The 14,418-nt window shown below is 43.4% G+C and overlaps 1 long non-coding RNA gene across 2 annotated transcripts; it reads right to left on the bottom strand.

Annotated features, from left to right (window-relative positions):
* Positions 1-200: 200 nt before the first annotated feature.
* Positions 201-13,476, bottom strand: LOC308458406. 2 transcript variants are annotated; one of them, XR_013977370.1, is made up of 6 exons: positions 13,309-13,476; positions 9,588-10,005; positions 7,098-8,821; positions 6,593-6,755; positions 736-878; positions 201-284 (listed from the first exon to the last, which is right to left on the bottom strand). It is a non-coding gene; the product is annotated as an uncharacterized lncRNA (long non-coding RNA). The 2 variants fall into 2 exon arrangements; XR_013977371.1 differs by lacking the exon at positions 201-284 and having other exon boundaries at positions 517-878.
* Between the last annotated feature and the right edge of the window lie 942 nt (positions 13,477-14,418).

Genomic DNA, 14,418 nt, shown 5'->3' with positions numbered 1-14,418 from the left:
TTTTTAGGGAAGTTTTTAATGTTTGATGTTTTATCGTGTTTTTAATATTCTGTTGGAAGCAGCCCAGAGGGGCTGAGGAAACAAATGATATTTTTTTTATTGTTTTTATTATTATTGACATAATATACTGGCCATAGATCTCTCCCTTCCTTTATTTATAAAGTATTACATTTATATCACACCTTTCCTGGCTTAAGTCTCGCAGGTCCTAGTTTGACACTCTATATCATGCTCTATAGTCCAGGGTGGGATGTTCTACAGCTTTTCTTCATGCTTGTCTTAGCCTTGGGATGTCAATGATTAAAAAAAAAAGAAAAAAAAAGAGGAAACTTATTTTTTTAAAAAAATACTGAAACCTGAAAATCCTAATTAAAAAAGAAATAAAATATTGCTCCATCATCCAAACCTTTATATTCCATCTGCAATAACTTAAGACAAGACACAATTCATGCGAAGCTGATGCAATTTCTTATCTATGTAAGCAAGCTTTAATTAAGCCCACTATTAATAGTCAGTGCACTTTAAAAGTTATACATCTCTGAGAAGAGCATGCAAATGTTGGCACGTATTCCATGGCTCATTAAGACCCATCCTCCCTTAATTAAAATGAAATATTAAGCCGGAAAAAATGTGATTGCCACATCTTTGCATCTTTCATTGGTCACAGTATGTCAAAGTTTCAATCCCATGCATGTTTAGCTGGGAAGAAATCCAGCTAAAGGAAGTGGAGCTTACTTCTGAGTAAATAGACATACAGTCCGGCGGCATGCCAAACTTTCAAAGGGCAATATTTATCCTTTCTGACAGCCATGCGAAGATAGCGAAACTGCCTTGAGATAACATTTCACATCACCTTGAAGTCCATAGCCATGTTGCATCTAGATGAAGAAAAGCCACATTAGGTTCTTAAGTTCAGACATTACAATTATTAATATCTGAAATAGTTAATAATATTTATGTAGTCTTATTATCATCATCAGAAGACCTTCCATCAAGGATGCTTCCCAGCCAAGGAATGCACACAGCAGAGAGTTAACTCTCTATTGTCAAAGATAACGCAGTCGCTTCTGAAGCTCTGAAGACCTACACACCCCAATCTAGGCATCTATTCCCAGGTCTGTGTTCAACATGTCGACATGCAGAGGGCCATAAGGCCAGCTGGCTAGCCCCAGCTGGGCCGTCTCCTTCCAACCGTCACGCTGCGAAGACCCATCGGCCTCTGCTCTGATTTAAATCAGCCACCCGGGCTTCAAAGCCAGCGCACACTATGTCAGCAGATCGAACTGCGAAAACAGAATAGGCGTGAGGCTTGTGAAAGCATACTACAACTACAGATTTATTAATCATAAATCAGGACAAAGAAACATGTCGTTTCTCTCTTCATCTTCTCAGAGAGACAGAGAAAAGCAAAAGCAATACACACAACGGAAGTTCCCAGCAAGCTATGCTGAAATGTAAACAGACATGTGACACGCAACAGATCCATGTCTGCTCCTTAAGGTGGAATGGACTATTCCCAACACATCTTTTCTACGGAGCAGTTGCAGCAACCGAGGACCATGAGATTAGGAGTCTCATGCTCTACCAACTGAGCTGTCCTAGGAAGCTCACAAGGAGGACATGAGCACAATGGCACATTCAGCACTTGCAGTTCCCAGTCTTCAGAGACATACTGCCTCCGACAGTGAAGGCAGAACATAGCCACCACGGCTAGGTCTTACATTACGAGAAGGTACACGCCAAATGTTTAGGGGGCACCCTGTAATGCAGGCATGAGCAGTGCCGGATTTACGTATAAGCTAAACAAGCTGTAGCTTAGGGCCCCACTCTCTTGGGGGACCCCCAAAAAATTTAAAGGGAAGAAACCTGGATGTACATTTCCAAAATATAAGATAAAAAACAAAACAAAACAAAACAAATTATTATTATTATTATTATTATTATTATTATTATTATTAAGCTGCTTCTGGCAAACCAGAGCAGCGCACGGAAACGCCGTTTACCTTCCGCCGGAGTGGTACCTATTTATCTACTTGCACTTTGATGTGCTTCCCCTGATGGGCTGCACACACTTCTAAAGTCAGATAGTTGTTTATTTCCTTGACATCTGATGGGAAGGCGTTCAACAGGGTGGGCGCCACTACTGAGAAGGCCCTCTGCCTGGTTCCCTGTAACCTCACTTCTTGCAGTGAGGGAACCACCAGAAGCTGGACCTCAGTGTCCGGGCTGAACAATGAGGGTGGAGATGCTCCTTCAGGTACACCAGGCCAAGGCCGTTTAGGGCTTTAAAGGTCCGCAGCAACACTTTGAAATGTGCTCGGAAACGTACTGGGAACCATTGTGGGTCTTTCAGGACTTGTGAGACCTGCCTCTTCCTCCTCTTCCTCCAGCTCTGTAGCTTTTCATGCTTCCAACTCTTGCTCCTGGCTGGTGCAGGTCCCCACGAACCACGGCTCCCCTCTTCCGAGTCAGACTCCAGCCCCTCTCCTCCCCAGTGCACACTCAACAGCCTCCTGCAAGTCCCTGACACCTTTCAAGAGACTTAAAAACTGCACTTAAAGTGTCAAACCCAGTAATAAGCTAACATAAAGTTGCTCTCCTAAGCACAGATGAGAATAGAGTTCTGCCCCTGTTCAGCATTCCAACCACTAGATTGTGAGATGTAAAACTGCAGTCAAGTACAACATTCCTACAGTGGACACGTTAGGGGATGTTTTGTACTACTCAGGAGAAGACTTCCTGTTTCCTCCTGGGCTGGGACAGACTTCCACTACATGTGACTTGAAGAGGGTATGGTCTGTTGTACTAGCATGGAGGAGCACATGGCCTCCATGTTCGGATCAGTGTGTGTGTTCTCCATTTTAGATGTTGCTGTGTGTTTGGAGAAGTGACTGCTTAGTTGCAGTCACTTGGGACTAACTTCTTTATGGAATAGTTCTAGTTCTTAAGTAACCTAAGCCTGCCTTCAGGGATAGGTCTGTGAACCTGACTGAATCTGTGAGTAAATTACTTTTATATTAACGTTAATCAGATTCTTGTGTTTATTCTTTTAAAGAGGGATTAGAAGGGATTTTACCAGGAAGGAATCTTTAATAGTAAGACTCAGATGAGTCAGCAACAAGCTGATCGCTGCGTAATTTAAAAAGGGGGATGTTTGGAACTCTGCTAAAATATGGAACTTGCTAGCACAAGTTAGGAAGGATATTATTAAATAATATATCCTCTCCTGCCTCCCTAATCTTCCCCACATAGATCCCCCACAGAGAGCTACAATTCACAGAGTTCCCCGATTGAAAGGTTTGGTTGTTATTTCCCAGGCACGCCAACTCTAGGGGGCTGAGGTGTCTACGGTCCCCTCAATATTTCTTTAAAAGAATTATAGGGACAGAACTACCTAAACTGTACAGAAACTTATTCCTGTATTCTACTACAGCAGCAGGAATGTTACTTGCCACAAAATGGAAAGAAGCAGAAGTCCCAGCAAAGGAAGAATGGATACAAAAACTTATGGAATATGCAGAGATGGCGAAACTTACCGGAAGAATAAGAAATCAAGATAACAAACTTTTTATAAAGGAATGGAAATGGTTTATTGAATATTTCCAGATAGGTTGTAAACAGATAAGAACATTGGTAGGATTATTGCAATAACTTGCAGTTTTCTAAGAGTATATAAAGTAGATGAATAAATGAGCAAATAAAGTCAATCTGGATTTGCAGAAGATATTAAAAATAATGTAAGGAACCGCAGAAAGAGGAGGAAGGAAGTCAAGTTTTGAAATGGTACAATGATTTTAAAATTAGTGATATGTATAAACCTGAAAAGTATTTTATATATATATATATATATATATATATATATATATATGGGGGGGGCTTGGCCCCCTCAAATTAAAGCCCCTCCCCCAGCAGACACAACATCGCAAAAGGTTGCACCAGCCTGTGCGGTGTCAGGAGACACCATGGGGACCCTCAACCCTGGGGGCAACCTGGTGCCTCCGGCTAAACCACTCTGAGAATTGTAGCTCTGTGGGGGGGATAGGGACCTCCTAACAAACTCAGAACCCTTAATCAACTCCAGTGCCCAGGATTCTCCAGGGGAAGCCACGACTGTTTAACGTGGCATGATGCTGCTTTAAATGTGTAGTTGTCAGGCTTCGGGGACTCGGCTTCCTTCCCTCCTTTTGCTGTAGATAAGCAGGACAAAGCGAAAAGAGTCTCTTATCATTTAAAGAGTCTTTAATCACAGCAGAAGAACAAAGCAGCCATTCTCGGAATAACGGTGTTCCCAATTAAGGTTTCCACCCACTTCCATGCCTTGCAACCTGATCTTGCAACCATTGTGCTTTTTGTGTAGCCACCTTATCTGCTTTACGTGTCCTTGGACTAATAGGCTGGACAGTCGCCAGCAAGAGAGAGTCTGTTAGCTGTCTCTCTTCTGGTACTTCTTCACTTTGCTGTTCACCCCCCAGTTTTTCCCAGCTTCTGCCTTCTGTACGATGTCCCTCTGCAAATCACTGTTCCAGATCTGTTCCAGGTACTGCTCCACTGCTCCTGGGCAGCTTCAGGATCCTGGTCAGGAGCAGGGGGAGGGGGAGGCTCCCACCATTCCTCACCAGAGCAGTACTCCTCAGCCTGGTCTCTGAGAGTAGTGCATTTAATGTCATCTAGTCTTCCTGCAACCAGACTGAGATGAACGCTCAATGAGCAGGTCGTCGAGAAGCATCCTTCAACTGTGTGCTTGCACAAGATTAGGTGGGCACTAGGCAAGCTGTTATTAGGGACACGGGTGGCACTGTGGGTTAAACCACACAGCCTAGGACTTGCCAATCAGAAGGTCGGCGGTTCGAATCCCTGCGACGGGGTGAGCTCCCGTTGCTCGGTCCCTGCTCCTGCCAACATAGCAGTTCGAAAGCAGGTCAAAGCGCAAGTAGATAAATAGGTACCACTCTGGTGGGAAGGCAAATGGCATTTCCGTGCGCTGCTCTGGTTTGCCAGAAGCGGCTTAGTCATGCCGGCCACATGACCCGGAAACTGTACGCCGGCTCCCTCAGCCAGTAAAGTGAGATGAGTGGCGCAACCCCAGAGTCGGCTACGACTGGACCTAATGGTCAGGGGTCCCTTTACCTTTTAGGCAAGCTGTTTCTTCCTGCCAAACATTGCAAGGAAAGAAGGAATCTTCACCAATCCATGCAGAGGTAGGCAGGCTGTAATAAGCCAGTGTAGACGTGAATGCCACTCTGTAGAGTCAGATGTAATTATTGATGGGAGCGGGCAGGTTTGATGCAGATGAAACTTCATTTGCAGTCGTGCTCTTATACTTTTTGTTTAATTAAATGTGCCCTTTATTTATTTAGTCATTATTGGTCCATAAACGTCTCTCTCCGAAATATAAAAATCACCCAGCCGAGATTGTGCTTTACAGTCGTAATATGCAGTAAGGAATGTCTGCATGTGTCCTAAAGAATTGGTTGCCAAGTCCCTGCTGTATTATTCAGAAGGCTTCGCAATTTGTAGTCACATTCCAGCTGTGCTTCACATTATTCCGAAGAGCCTGGTGTTTGCCAACATTTCCTTTCCAGTCTACGGATTGGCCTGGCATGTTATGTTCTCTTCTGTGACTGCCGTTTGCTCCATTGCAGCACAGATACACCCAGGACACCACAAAGAAATCTGTTGACATCAAGAGCCAAGCACCTGTTACTAGTGATGGAGCAACTACATTGCATGAATAAGGTCCCATTTTCAATCTCCAGCAGCTCTAAGGAGGGGTGGGAAAGATTCTGAAACCCTTGCCTGTCAGTGCAGACAAGATGAGTTATGCTCTGACTCTGCATAAAGGCAGCTTCCTCTGTTTTGTGTGCCAGAAGTCAAGCGCTACGTCTTTCCTTTTCATTCAGTCTTTGTATAACTAGTAAAGAGTCTTAATATCGGAAGTGGCTCCACTTGCCCTCTCATCTAGCCCCTGACTCTTTAGTCAGGACAGTAAATCACGTCTGACACTGGGAACCCGTGGCATAGCGTGGGTTGCCTCTGCCCGGGGCTGCTCAGATAGGGGTGGGAGGGAGGGAAATGGATGGAGCACACATGCAACTGCCTAATGGCATCCACATCACCCAGGAGATCACCAACACAGAGATGAGAAAGAAGAGTTGTTCCGTTGTCAGGAGAAGAGGTCACTTCCTGGTTTGCATGGAAAGGCTGTTTTCAATGGAGCCCAGTGACAGAATTGCACAGCTGTATTGAGGCAGCACCAGGTGTCGAAATTTTGTTCTTCCTAACAATTTTGCGCCTGGGGCAACAGCCCCTGTGGCCTCCACCACACTATGGCACTTATGGCAACTTCCAGATAACCTGTTTATTGAGTATTCATCCTGATTCGTCGGGGGGACGGGGACGGACCCGCTGTAGACTATGAGCCTTCACTCTGATTTGTTTGCAGGGAAGCTAGACAATGTTACATCAAAGCAGACGTCATTCCATGCTTTCCGTCATCACTTTTCTCTTCGCAAAAACACCAGTCTTTGGATGGACTGGATGCATTGCACAAGAGCTCCAGATCAGCAATAACTGGACATGCCAGCTATCTTACCTTGAAGAACAAAGACAGTGACAGGAGCAAGTGAGGCGGTTAGGCTGGGATTGAGTTCCAGTCCCTTCCTGCCTACTCAAGTCATGCCTCCATATCTCCACAGCGTTCTGACTTTGCCTTCGAAGCCGTAAATATGAGAGCAGGCAGATGGAACAAAACAGTCCTATGCAATAACATAAACAGAAGATATTGATAAGGCTATGAGGAGGCTGCTGCCACCATATTGCTCTTCACTATGAGAATCCCTGCTGGAGGAAAATCACATACACTTACACTAGAACAAAGTAGCATTTGGCATCCAACCAAATCTCAGTGGTACAAGGAAGACCAGATGGTGTTTCAAAAATGAGGCAGGGTTTGTTGTTGATTAGTTGCTAGACACAAGTTGTTGAAATGGATACGATACTTGCTTCCCTTGCGGGTTACTAATTATTTTGAGGGGGAGAATATATGAATTCCTAAAGCTGCAGGTCAAATACAGTGGTACCTCGGGTTAAGTACTTACCGGTAATTCGTTCTGGAGGTCCGTACTTAACCTGAAACTCTTCTTAACCTGAAGCACCACTTTAGCTAATGGGGCCTCCCGCTGCTGCCGCGCTGCCGGAGCACGATTTCTGTTCTCATCCTGAAGCAAAGTTCTTAACCTGAAGCACTATTTCTGGGTTAGCGGAGTCTGTAACCTGAAGCATATGTAACCTGAAGCGTATGTAACCTGAAGCGTATGTAACCCGAGGTACCACTGTACAGTGGTACCTTGGTTCTCAAACTTAATCCGTTCTGGAAGTCCGTTCCAAAACAAAAGCGTTCCGAAACCAAGATACGTTTTCCCATAGAAAGTAATACAAAATGGATGAATCCGTTATAGACTTTTAAAAACAACCCCTAAAACAGCAATTTAACATGAATTTTACTATCTAACAAGACCATTGATCCATAAAATGAAAGCAGTCATAAATGTACTTGTACTATAAAATAAATAAGACAGTATTGTAGATGATAAAAATTAAAATTTATTTATTTTTTCTTACCTGCACTGATGATAGTCATTGTTTGGATGGGGGGCTTTTATCCATTTCCTCAGTCACACAATCAATCAATCAATAGCTGAAATGGGTTCCACACAGTCACAAAAACAAATAAATTTTAAAAAAGCCTCAAAAACAAAAACGCAAAATAAATAGCAAAAACAAAAGCGCCAAGCTTAATCCATTCCAGAAGTCTGTTTGACTTCTGAAATGTTTGAAAACCAAGGCACGGCTTCTGATTGGTGCAGGTGCCCTAGAAACAATATTCAATTGCCTCATCGGACGTTCAGCTTCTGAAAAAAGTTCAGAAACCGGAACACTTAGTTCCGGGTTTTCAGTGTTTGGGAACCAAGGCATTTGAGAAGTAAGGTACCACTGTAATAGGATGTCCCTTTTTTCATTGGAGAAATGTTGGAGGGTATGTAATAGCAGTAGTAGTAGTAACAATTTTTATATGCCCTTCTGACTGGGTTGCCCCAACCACTCTAGGAGGCTCCCAACAAAATATTAAAAACACAGTAAAACACCAGCCATTAAATACTGTGAGGAAACTGATCCAAGTAGGGTGAGGTAATGTTGGGAAGGGACAGCTTTTGCTCTCTGCCTCATAAAGAATACCCCCCCCCTTTGTGTGAATGGAGCAGTCATGGGAATGAATACTCCTAGCTGCTGCTCCATCATGTCATATTTGACCCTTGCATTCTCATTTTTCAGCCGAACACAACTGACAGCAGCCCTCTTATATGGAAGCCATAGCCAAGCCACTTAGACAAACAATGCGGAATACTGCATCATTGTGACAAGACGAGTGCTCTGTTTACTGAATATGTATTGCAAACCTTTCATAATTTGAAACATCCCAGCTGATGGAATTAGGGTCTTGGGAGCTTGGTTTGTCACCTGGCCAGACAGCGCTGTTCAAATGCCTGCATTAGATCCTATGTTCAAAAAGCCCAGTTTAACACAGCAGTTACAAATGAGTCCGAGGGAGCCGGCAGGTTTCAGACTCGATAGTCGTGGTGCTTTGCTCGGTGATTAATTTTGCTTGCTATGGGGGCAGGATCAGGACTTGTTCCTTCGGGGTCTGTCTTACTGCGTTGCTTCTTGGTGGATATGAGTAGCGGGAGCTGATTTGGAGCCTGTACTCATGCTTCCAGATAAGGAATGCTAAACACATAGGAAGGCAGAATTCTAGACAGGAAATCTGCAAAGAAAGAGATTGGGGGAGAAGAGTGATTAATCAAGGAAATGCTATACCAGAGAAGCAGATAATCTATAGGGGTTAAAGTAAATTCATTTCTTTTTATATATAAAAACATTCTGCAAAAACTAATAGCCATTAAAGGCACCAGAATTCTGCTCTATGCTGATGTCAACCCAAAACCATGCAAAGAACTCATGTTTCATGAATCATAGGTCATTTATATTCCTAGCGGTTTTCCATCCATTATCTTAGGCAGAAAATACTGCTTTCACTGCAAGACCAGACATGGTATTTTGGATGCCTCGGGGAGGCAGTTGATAGGAACAAATATTTAAAAATTTGCAGCAAGCAAGTTTCAGAAGACCCATTTTGGGGAAAATAATGATCAAATTGTGAAAAGGCACATAGTGGGTGCTATCCAACGTTAGTCAAAAACTTACAAAATGAATTTGTAATAGGGACAAATGTAAGAGTCTACACTTAGGCAGAAAAAAACCAGTTGCGCAGATATAAGATAGGGGATACCTGAATTGCCAGCAGTACTTGTGAAAAGGATCTAGGGGGTCTTAGTAGACCATGAGCTTGACATGTCTCAACAGTCTGATGCTGAACCAAAAAAGCTAATGCTGTTCTAGGCTGCATCAACAGAAGTCTAGGGTCCAGATCAAGGGAAGTATTAGTACCGCTCTATTCTGCCTTGGTCAGACCACACTGGGAATATTGTGTCCAATTCTGGGCACCACCATTTAAGAAAGATGTTGACAACCTGGAATGTGTGCAGAGGAGGGCAACCAAGATGATCAAGGGTCTTGAAACGATGTCTTATGAGGAGCTCTTGAAGGAACTGGGTACGTTTAGCCTGGAGGAGACTGAGAAGAGATATGATAGCCATCTTCAAATATCTAAGGGGCTGTCACATGAAGGATGGGCATAGAGGCTCAGATCTGAACCAACTGATTCAGATTACAAGAAAGGAGATTCCGACTAAACATCAGGAAATACTTTCTGACAGTAAGAGCTGCTCAACAGTGGAACAGATGCCTTCTTGAGGTGGTAGACTTTCCTTCCTTGGAGGTTTTCAAGCAAAGGTTGTGTGGTCATCTGTCAGGGATGCTTTAGCTGAGATTCTTGCATAGCAGAGGTTGGACTCGATGACCCTTGGGGTCCCTTCCAATTCTACAATTCTAGGTAAGGGAGAAAAATGGAAGAAACCTTAAAGGTCAGCAAAAGGTTGAGCCTCAAGTGCAACTATGAGAAAGAACTCTAGCAAGGAAAGGGAATACAATTCATGAAATGGGTCTCTAGGTAGAGTGGCAAATTAAGGGAGGCTTGACCTCCTTTATCTAAAGCATCTTAGATTTAAAGAAAGAAAACACATTCTGTAGCAATACAATAAATTCAAGCGAGTAAGCAAACAAGAAAGGAAGAGATGCAAAAGAAAGAGGTTGGAAAATTAGAAGGAACCATGTTAAGCTAAGGAACTTGCCAGAGGGAGATCATAATGATGGCTTGAATATATTCTTAGAAGAAAAATTAAAATCTTCTTGGGCCTTCGTGACCGTTGTGCCACAGAGACTGAGCAGGCAGAAATGAGCGAGGGCAAAAAAAGGCTGAATTTACCTAGAGGCATTTTAATTAAATTCCGTTGTGCTCAAGTCCATGAGGCAATTCTTCCCGCGACATGGAACGGTCACAAGTTTTGTTTGGAAAGGGGAAAGATTCGAATCCTGGATGTTCATTCAAAACATGTTACCGCAAAAAGGGGAGATTAAAGGAGCAATTACTTAGGTAAAGGTAAAGGGCCCCCTGGACAGTTAAGTCCAGTCAAAGGTGACTATGGGGTTGCGGCACTCATCTCGCTTTCAGGCCGAGGGAGCTGGCCTTTGTCTGCAGACAGCTTTCCAGGTCATGTGGCCAGCAGGACTAAACAGCTTCTGACACAACAGGACACTGTGACAGAAACCAGAGCACATGGAAACACCGTTTACCTTCCCCACCACGGTAGTACTTATTTATCTACTTGCACTGGTGTGCTTTCAAACTGCTAGGTTGGCGGGAGCTGGGACAGAGCAACAGGAGCTCACTCTGTCATGGGGATTTGAACTGCCGACCTTCTGATCGGCAAGCCCAAGAGGCGTCCTTGGTAGCAATTACTTACCTGTGAGTAGCATAGGTGCTGCTTTGCAGATGGAGCTAGAGCTCTGTTGGCAGGATAACACATTATAGAGGAGACCTGGGAGGTCACCCAGATTTTCCTGAAAAATTCAGGCTAGATGGTTGACAAGCCTCTGATCCCATCGAGGAGAACTCATCACTTCTACTCCAAACACTCTTGCTGTTATGAAGTGCCTCCTAATCCTTAGCCATTATCTGCTTTCCGTCCATATCCACACCTTGGCTTTAGTCCTGCCCTCTGGAGCATCTATGAAAAATTCTGCTGCATCTTCTTTTTGACAGTCAGATATCTGAAAACTGCTGCTCATTAGTGCCACCAGAAGTCCTCTGACATTCTGGTAGAAAGCTTTGTGCTCATAGCTGTCTCACTATCAATTCTTTCCTTTCAAATTCAGAAGGTAGCCATGTTTATCCATCAATCCATGGTAAGGCAACATGTTTTTCAGGCAAGGAAAACGTCACAAAATAGCGTGCAAACTTTCAGATGCTCCAGAATTCTTCACCAGGCTAGATATTAAACAATGCTGGGAGTGGGTTCTGGGTGGGGAGGTTGGCTGTGATTTCGCCACTGAAGAAGTACAACAACTGTACAATATCCTAAATAACATCTTTGAGCAGGGAACCATTTGTATCCCATGAGGAGCAATTAGTACTTTCCTCTCTTGCAGCAGGAAGGAAGCAATCATCGTTTCCATTCCCTCGGCTCCTGTTAGTTATCTTATTTGGATATCATGGATATCACATCAAGATTTATCACGGGAAAAGCTGGAACAATCCAAGCAAAATTTGTTCAAGCAAGACAAAGGAGTTGGCTGAAACAGGAAGAATCTTAGTTCTTTTGGCACTATGCTTCATGGGAAAATATACACTGTCCATTTCAGCTAAAAGTAACAGCAGGTGTATTGCTATAGTCCTTAGGGATACACGGAACATAAACAGGTTAAGAAGCACCTGTTGGATCAAGCCAATAGCCCATCAAGTCCCAATGAAGTTTTCACAGAATCAGAGAACTGTAGAGTTAAAAGGGACCCTGAGGGCCATCCAGTCTCACCCCTTGCAATACAGAGATATTTTGCCCAATGTGGGGATCGAACCCACAACTCAGATTAAGAGGCTCATGCCCTGTGCTTGTTGCTTGGGGGGGGGTCACTAATTTTTGGGAAAGTGCTGACACCAGACAGTGGTGCAGCTAATCTCAGACTCTGAGGTTCTGAAAGGGGTCTTCTTGAAATAGCAGCAATTAACATTTTTCTTCCCTGATCACCATCATCAATTAAAAAATAATAATGTTTATTTGGTTTTTCAAATTAAAGTTTTACAATCACATATCCAACATACATCATAAAAACAAGATTCCAAAGAATCTCCTGGACTTCCCTCCTCCCCTTTGTGGGTCCTATTGTTACTCATTTCCTACTGCATCTTTTATAATAATCCAGATCTTTTACATCTCCATTATATCCAAAATTCACCATTAAACTACAAGTGTTACTCCAATCCTGCTAATGATTCTAACTGTTTACAATTATTTTTAAGATAAATTATAAATTTTCCCCATTCCTTCTTAAGATTTTGGTCTTCCGGGTTTCTGATACTTCCAGTGAGTTTTGCCATTTTGGCATAATCCATCCACTTGATCTGCCATTCTTCTCTGGTAGGGACTTTATCTTCTTTCCATCTCTGGGCCAATAACATCTGCGCAGATGTGGTCACATACATAAATAATATTTTCTGCTCCATTGGGATTTTGGCACCACATGTCTTCTCTACATCTCAAATAAAAAGATAGCGAGATACAGTGGTATCTTGGTTCTCAAACTTAATCAGTTCCTGTCATGGACATGGCTTCCCACAGTCAAGATGAGCAGGATGAGTGAGGAGGCAGTCAGTCAGAAGAGGAAGAAATAGACCTGCCTCTTTCTCAGTGAGCTGAAGGCAGTGGGCTAAAAAACCCCCAACCCTTTCAGGAGGAGGAGAGACTGTACTTTATCAGTACAGCAAGAGTGGACTGGACAGTGGCCAATTCTCTGAGGAGCAACTGTTAGTCACCTTATGGGGAGGGAAAACTCTTCGTCAGAGGAAGAGGTCGGAGTTGACCCCAAGAGTCTGAGGGCGCGCAGACAAACAAAGGTTAAGAAAAGGTGTCAATCAAAGAAGAAGGGGGTGGGGATTTTGTGTTTCCTGTTGGTGGCGTAATTTGAGCTCAGATGCCTCAACTTCATTGTGACAATACAGCCGCTAATATTAACTCTGAGGTTAATTACTGTGTATTATAAATCTTCTTGTAAATACAACTACTGAGTGCCGATTACCTAAGCCGGCAGGCTGCCAGTTCCGGAAGTCCATTCCAAAACAAAAGCGTTCCAAAACCAAGGTTGCGATTCGCTGCTTCTGTGCATGCGCGTGACGTCATTTTATGCATCTGCGCATGCACGAGAGGCAAAACATGGAAGTAACCCTTTCCGGTACTTCCGGGTTGCCACGGGATGCAACCTGAAAATGCTCAACCTGAAATAAACGTAACATGAGGTATGACTGTATTCTGTTCCAGACTTTTAAAAATAACCCCTAAAACAACAATTTAACATGAATTTTACTATCTAATGAGACCATTGATCCATAAAATGAAAGCAATAAATAATGTACTGCAGTCACACAATCAATCAACCAGTAGCTGAGCTGGGTTCCACACAGTCTCTCTCACACACACACACAGCCACAAAAGCCAAAACGCAAAATAGCAAAAGCAGACAGACCTCAGCCAAACACTCAAAATGGAAGTGTGGCACTCAAATCAGAAGTGTAACACTCAAAACGGAGTATGTTTGGCTTCCAAAAAATGTTCGCAAACTGGAACACTTACTTCTAGGTTTGCAGTGTTTGGGTTCCACGTTGTTTGAGTACCAAGGCGTTTGAAATCCACAGTACCATTGTAATTCTACTGGTCTCTGTAGCTCAGGAGGGAGTGAAGACAGGCCTCGTGTGAATCATTAAGTCAGAGCTTTCCAAACTTTTCATGTTGGTGACACACTTTTAAGATATACATCATTTGGTGACACAGTAATTCAGATTCACTAGCAAACTGGAGGTTAAACTAACCCATTTCCAGCCCCAGAAGGAGCAAGCGGGCATTTGCACGACACACCTATACACACTGCAGGTGTCACAACACACAGTTTGGAAAGCTCTGCCTTAAATGAAGTCTGGACTCAGCGTCACAGGGGAGCAACTGGTGACCTTCAAGAGAGACGAGGCAATATGGGTGACCCCAGTCCCCTCACACCAAGTTTTGAGTTAGCAGAAGAAGAAATCCTACTTACATTTTTAACATTATGAAGTTTCTCTGTAGAAAGGTAATTTAAAACACACAACAAAAACCTATGTTTTCTACCTCCGTAAAGCCCACCTAAGCTACTCCAACC

This window comes from Podarcis pityusensis (assembly GCF_964106645.2).
Source record: "Podarcis pityusensis genome assembly, chromosome: 11".
NCBI classification, from domain to species: Eukaryota; Metazoa; Chordata; class Lepidosauria; order Squamata; family Lacertidae; genus Podarcis; species Podarcis pityusensis.
The sequence above is the reverse complement of the archived record's forward strand: the minus strand, read 5'-3'. Positions and strand labels throughout refer to the sequence as shown.